The following is a 7,652-nucleotide window of genomic DNA, read 5'->3' as shown; positions in this document are numbered from 1 at the left end:
TGTAAAGGAGGCTTGAAGACCAAACTATTTTTTTCCTCTAGTGACCTTTGCATGTTGAAAATATGTTGCAAGGTTTCATATCCCTTCATAAATTTTTGATTTAAACATGCTTTAGTTTATTATTTTGATATATTTTCCCTTACTACAACAATTTCTTCCTCACATTTTTGACAATTTTCTTTCCATTCCTCAAGATAACTGGTGAGAAAATTTTCTTTCATTTTGGCCTCTTCAATTCTCTCTTTAAGGGGATGATGTCCTCTTCGTGGGTGGATGCAATTGTGGCTCTACTAATGATCTGAAATGGGGGTTTTAATAACGTTTTATTCTTACAAGGACCTCCCTCTCCAAAGATTAAAAAATATATGATCTAGCATATGTTGACAATTGTAGAATTGATTACTTGAAACAATTGTATGTGTAATTTATTTTAACTATTTAAGTGCTTTAAGTCCATTTGTTTCTACTGATATTAAACACACCAAGCAGGCATATAATGCAGAAAATAAAAATCAACACATAATAATAAATTTAATCTAGGAGTTCACCCGAATATCATGGGCTATGTCTCCTTGAGCTTTTGTCATCATGACTTGGCTCTTTGGGATTATGGAAAATTTTCTTTTACAAGTTCCACACTTACCTCCAAAGGTTACTGAAATGAACCAATGGGCTTAGAATACCATCTATATTTCTTTCATGGTTGTCATCACTCTGCAAACAGATCTAAGCTCCCTTAGACTTCAGTCCTTCAATCAATGCTCCAAGCTTCCCTAAGCTTCTTGATTTCACTAACTCCTTCAAAATTCTTTAACTGTCACTGAAACCTCCTCTATTATCTCCATGACATATTAGACACCAAAAATAGACTAATAATTTGCTCAAAATGAGCACTGCATCCCCAAACTAGGCCTTCCTCAATGGTTGGCACTAGGTTACCTGAAAATTCCTTGAAGAATCTTGGACTTTAGAAGTCTCCAAATGCTTTCGAAAATCCATACAATGGATTTATAAGGTCCATTAAAGTTAGGAATGACTATTGGATTGTTGAGAATGAGTAATGGTAGCTCCTACAACTGCCTCCAACACTTGGGGGCCCTTAGCTCCAAAATTTCCCTCGATGAAAATCTCTATGAAGATGACTTCCAGAACCATGCGATGTTATCCCTGGAAAACTTTACGTGTTAAGAATCACCATTGGCAGAGTTGGTAGAGCATTGGTTTGTCTTGCTAGAGGTCACGGGTTCGATTCTATTGGACCCGATTTTTTTTTTTTACAATACCATTCCAGGGCCATGTGACGACCTCCAGGCTTTCCACGTGTCGGAACCTGCTTGGTCACTAAGAAGGGAATATTTTGAGGAATATTCTAAGGAATATTTCAAGGAATATTTAGAGGAATATTTCTTGGAATATACTTTCTTAAATATTTTCAAGTCAAATTATTCTTGGTCAAATGTTCATAAATTGCAGTTTACTAGACTTTTGAAATTGCGATAACTCCTTCATACCATGTCGGTTTTTCGAACCGTTCATGGCGCTAGAATTAGGAAGACGAGATCTATCCAGTCGCTCAAGTTTGAAATTGTTTCGAACACTTTGAAATTTGAGCTACAATTAAGGTCCTAGATCAATATGCGATCAACCAATATTCTACTTCAAATATTCATTTTTGCTTTCGAACACAAGCTAATTGTTTTGTTGTACCACAATATGTTGGAACAATTTTTCCTTAAATTTATCAATTTCATCCAACTAGGTATTTAGATAACTATCAACCAAAGGAGGCTTATTCTCCTTTAGTTTGCATATTTCCTCCTTCAACAACTTGTTCTTATTTCTAGCCTTGCTAAGATAATCAAGTGTAGTAATGAGCTCACCTTCATAATCAATCTCTCCATCCTTAAGATCTTATTCATCTTTGGACTCAAAATCCATATGAACATATTTGTTGTTCCCTTCTTCTTTGGATGAAGATTTTGCACTAATTTATTCTAAAGTATCACTTCCTTATTTTGAGTAGAATCCAATTCTCTTTTGGGCTTTACCTTTTCAAAATTACTGAGTTTTACCCTTTCTATTCATCTCCATCTTCTTCTCCTCATTTTCACTTCTTTTTTGTGGACAGGATTTGCAGCGAAATGTCCAACTTCTTCACATTCGAAGAAATTTAAGGGAAGCTTGCCTTTATACATTTCAAAACCTATCTTTAATTTATTAAAAAACTGAGAAAATTATTTAATAGACTCAATACTAGAACAATATTCCTCTTCCTTGATTTTCTTTCGAAGTTTCTTGAGCTTTTCGTAAGAGCCTTAACCTTCTTGGAGGCCTTGAATGTTATTTCACTAGACTCATATTTCTCTTCTGCAATGGGCATTTCATAAGATATGAGAATCCAAAGCATTTTCTCCATAATAAAAGTGCTCAAGTCAGACATCTCCTCAATAGCATAAACCTTGGGGTTAAATCTTCCTTGTAAATAGCTCAAGATTCTCTGAATAATGACCTCATCTTCAAATTTTTCATCTATGCTCTTGATGAGATTTGTCACTATTTCAAGCCATCAAAAATAATCTCCAATAGATTCATCTTCTTTCATTTTGAAGGTCTCAAACCTCATCCTATAGATTTGGAGCTTCACTTTCTTCACCTTCTTATCACCTTCATAGTTATTCTCAAGTTTGTCCCTAATCTATTTGTCTAATTTACATTGCATGACTTTTATCAGCACATTCTCACTAAGCCCTACCAAAATAAATTTTTTGGCCTTGGAATTATTTTGAAAAATATTCTTTCCATGATGGTCTGAAGGAATAACATCAGGAACATCATACCCAGTCACCACAATAGAATAAACATCAACCCCTAAACACATGAGATTCCCATGCATTCTCATCGCCTATAAATTGTAGTTTTGACAATAAAAAACTGGAAGTTTCACAACATGCCTATCCATTATCCCTCCTCAGTCAATACTGAGAGGGGCTGGGGCTGAATTAATACTATGGAAATATTATAATTTTTTTTGCAATTAAAACTTATTCAGAAATTGAATTCAACAAATGTAACTAGATCATGCACATAAAAAACACAAAAAATCATCACATATAAACACTTGGATTTTAAGTTGGAAAAACCCCCCTTTAGGGTAAACAACCACCAAACTATTGTTGCTTCATATTATTATCTATTGCTCGAAAATATTCTCATTTATGTTACATCACTTAGCCATGACAATGGAGCACCCACCCTTTGACTGAAATGAAAAATGATAGCCAAAACCAACTTGGAGCACCCATGATGGAAATAATACTGAGGGGTGGGGTGAATCAATGTTAGTCAAGTCAATAATCCTTTTCTTTTCTAACTCAATCTCATATATGCCACTTCAATGAAGGCAACCCATGTGTGTACGTAAATGGTGATTAAGGAAACAAGCGTATATCCAGCAAACTAATGATTATGTTAATTCATCATATGTGATCTTTAATTTGAGTATCAGTACTTTATTAAACATTAAATAGTAACCATGTGCAGTTAATAACAGAAATAACCATCACACATAAGCATCACACATGAATGCCAAGATGTAAGGTGGAAACCCAATGAGGGTAAGAACCACCTGCTACTATCATCTCTATCTTCTTTTAATAATAAGAAGATCTGTTTACAAGAATATACTGGTGCAGACTCATACCAGTACAAAGGCTTCTACCTGCAGAAGGCTACAACCTTCTTTTGTTCTCCAACTTCTACTGGAAAGGAGCTACAACCCCCTAGCTCTTGTGCTAGCCGACATACTAGTACGTAGGTGCTAACCTACACAAGGCTACGACCTTCTTTCTTCCTCCAGGTACCACGTTTCATAAATTTTTAGACTGGATACTCTTGGAACACAACACCATAATCTGAAGGCGATGTTTCATCCAATTTTCATATTGGACCCATCAATAACATTGAAGCACAAAATCAATCACCACTTGCATCATCAATATCTGAATCACCCAACACTGAATCACTAAAATCCTGTTAACAAAATCACAGTTACCAAAGCACAAAGCAGAACACATAACTCTGCAACAATATTTAGAGCCAACTATATCATCAAAAATCATGCATCTGGGTGCATACGCTACTTGAAAGAGCGAACTAGTGTGTATACACAACTTCACCAAAGCGTGTTAGAAAATTATATATTACAGAGCAATGGAACACATAAATTATTGCATAAATATAAACACAGAAAATGCACAAAACAAGAGAGACACAGATATATGTGGTTCACCCAGTTTGGGCTACGTCCACCCCGAACAACCAGTCCTTCCTTTCTATTATCCAGCCAAATGAAGAGACACAACCCATAGCAAATCCGCTGTAATATCCTCTGTTTTCTCTCACAGTCTCACCTCTCTGTTTCTCCCTCACAGAATACACTTCTATTTCACAGCCTCAAATACAATACCCTCATACAAAGAGAGGGGTTGCCTTCTAGGGAAAAAAACCCTAAACTAAACATAAGTTCTACTATCAGATCATCTGCCTAATGAACGGCCCAGATTGACTAGAAATTACTATACTTTTACAAGGCAATTTTACATTTGTTTTTAGCTTTGGGGGCGCTGCCCCCGAGCCCCTGCCGGGGGACCGCTCGCCCTCGGACCCCCCAACCAGGGGGGATCGGCCCCCCCGGACCCCCGCAGGGGGGAGAGGTCCCCCCGCACCCCCCCGCGTGGTGGGGTGTAAAAAATTCTTGGGGTATACATCCGGCTGAAGTAAAGACCTCTGAACAATCATGCTCCACACACAACAATCTCCCACTTGGAGAATGATTGCAGAAACTCCACCGCTGCTTCATTTTCTGGACAATGACTCCTCTTTGGACCTGGTTGTTTCTCATCTTCCTCGTCATCCTTGAAGACCAATTGAAGCTGAGTATATTCTCAGTTTCTACCTGGTTACAACTTTTGTTAGCATATCTGCAGGATTTTGGCTAGTGTGTATCTTTTCCAGCTTCAACTCTCCATCTTCCAACACTGATCGTATGAAATGGTAGTTGAGCTGTATGTGTTTAGTCCTTGAATGAAATGATGAGTTCTTTGCAATATGAATGGCACTTTGGCTATCGCTGTATAACATGCCCATATCATGCTCCTTACCCAATTCACCCATAAACCTTTGTAACCAAATCATTTCTTTACTAGCCTCTATAGCAGCAACATACTCTGCTTCTGTTGTTGAAAGTGCAACAACACTTTGGATTTTTGAAACCCATCTGACAACTGTTCCTCCAATAGTAAATACATATCCTGTAATGCTCCTCCTATTATCTCTGTCACCTGCCATATCTGCATCAACATATCCTTGTAGGGATATGTTTGAACCACCAAAGCATAATGCTTGATTTGTGGTACCTTTCAAATATCTAAGAATCCATTTCACTGCCATCCAATGTTCCATTCCTGGATTGTTCATGTACCTGCTTACAACTCCCACTGCATGTGCAATATCAGGCCTTGTGCAGACCATTGCATACATTAAGATTCCAACTGCTGATGCATATGGAACTTTAGACATATAATCCATGTCTTCTTGGGTCTTTGGGCACATTTCCTTGCTAAGTTTGAAATGTTTAGCAAAAGGTGTACTAACTGGTTTTGCATTGTGCATGTTAAATCTTTTCAACACCTTTTGTATGTACTCATTCTGAGACAATGTTAATTTACGATTTTTCTTGTCTCTAGTTATTCTCATACCAAGGATTTGTTTTGTAGCTCCCAAATCCTTCATTGCAAATGAATTTGCCAATTTTCTTTTGAGCACATTTATTTCCTACATGTTAGATCCTGCAACAGGCATGTTATCTACATACAATAACAATATAATATAGCTGCCATCATTTTGCTTTTTCAAATAAACACAATGATCAAAGTGACATCTAGTATAACCTTGTTCAGACATAAACTTGTCAAATTTTAGATACCACTGCCTTGGAGCCTGTTTTAAGCCATACAAGCTCTTCTTCAACCTGCACACTAGTTTCTCCTTCCCTTTCACCTCATATCCTTGTGGCTGCTACATATATATCTCTTCCTCCAAATCCCCATGGAGAAAGGTTGTCTTTACATCTAACTGCTCAAGATGCAAACCTTCAGCTGCTACAAGACTTAAAATAGTTCTGATTGAAGTCAGTTTAACAATAGGAGAAAATATTTCATCAAAATCAATACCTTTCTTCTGTGTAAGCCCCGTCACCACAAGTCTAGCTTTATACCTCTGTTTTCCTCCATCTTCTTCCTTCAGCCTGTAAACCCATTTATTCTTCAATGTAGTTTTTCCTACAGGCAACCTGACTAAATCCCATGTCTGGTTATGCATTAAGGAGTCCATTTCTTCTTCCATGGCTACCTCCCACTTCTTCTTGCTTTCAACCTACATTGCTTCTTCATAGCATTCGGGTTCACCGGAATCAGTCAACAATAAATAATATAATGAAGGAGAGTATCGTTCAGGGGGTCTACTTATCCTGGTAGATCTTCTAACACCACTTTCAGGTGTTTGGGGTGCCTGTTGTTGTTGTGGTGGTTGCTGTTGTTGTGGTTGTTGATTATTATTATTTTCAGGCACCTTTACTTTTTCAATGATTTCATCAAGAACTGCGTATTCCTTGTTTTCTTTTCCCTGTTTCTTTTCCTGCAACTGATTCTTATACAAGACCTTTTCATTGAATATTACATCTCTGCTCCTAATGATTTTGTGATTTTCGTAATCATATAAGTGATAACCAAAATCATTAACACCATATCCAATAAAGGTACATTTCTTTGACTTTGCCTCAAGCTTTGTTCTATTTTCTTTATCAATATGGACAAAGGCCTCACAACCAAAAGGCTTTAAAAAAGAGCAGTTTACCTTTTTACCTGTCCATGCTTCCTCTAGAACACCACCATCCAAGGAACTTGAAGGCCCTCTGTTTATTAGATAAACAACAGTATCTACAGCATCTGCCCAAAACTGTAAAGGCAATCCTGCATGCAATCTCATGCACCTTACACGCTCCATGATTGTTCTGTTCATCCTTTCTGACACACCATTTTCTTGTGGTGTTCTTGGAACTGTCTTCTCTCTGCGAATTCCATGTTCTGAACAACTTACCTATCAAACTCTTTGCTACAATATTCACCTCCATTGTCTGACCTAAGACACTTCAATTTCTTTCCTGTCTCAATCTCAACCAAAGCTTTCCATTTCATGAAAGTATCAAATATATCAGATTTATTCTTAATACAATAAATCCAAGTTTTTCTAGTTGCATCATCAATAAAAGTAACATAATAACGAGAGCCACCGAGAGATGATACCTAAGCAGGTCCCCATACATCTGTATTCACAAGCTGTAATTTTTCACTCTTCTTTTCTTTCCCAACTCTGAGAAATCTGACTCTCTTCTGTTTTCCATAAATGCAATTCTCACAGAAATCCAAATCAACATTCTTCAAACCCGGCAACAAATTCCTTAAGTGAAGAATCTTCATCCCCTTTTCACTCATCTGTCCGAGCCTATGATGCCATAATGCTGCATCTACTCCTTTGGAAGTCAAAGCATTAACAGGGTTAGAAATACAATTGCATAAATACAATGTACCAACCTT

Source organism: Pinus tabuliformis, chromosome 8 (assembly GCF_031772625.1).
Source record: "Pinus tabuliformis cultivar Carrire ecotype Pingquan chromosome 8, CPIR1, whole genome shotgun sequence".
NCBI classification, from domain to species: domain Eukaryota; kingdom Viridiplantae; phylum Streptophyta; class Pinopsida; order Pinales; family Pinaceae; genus Pinus; species Pinus tabuliformis.
Note: the sequence above shows the minus strand (reverse complement) of the source record.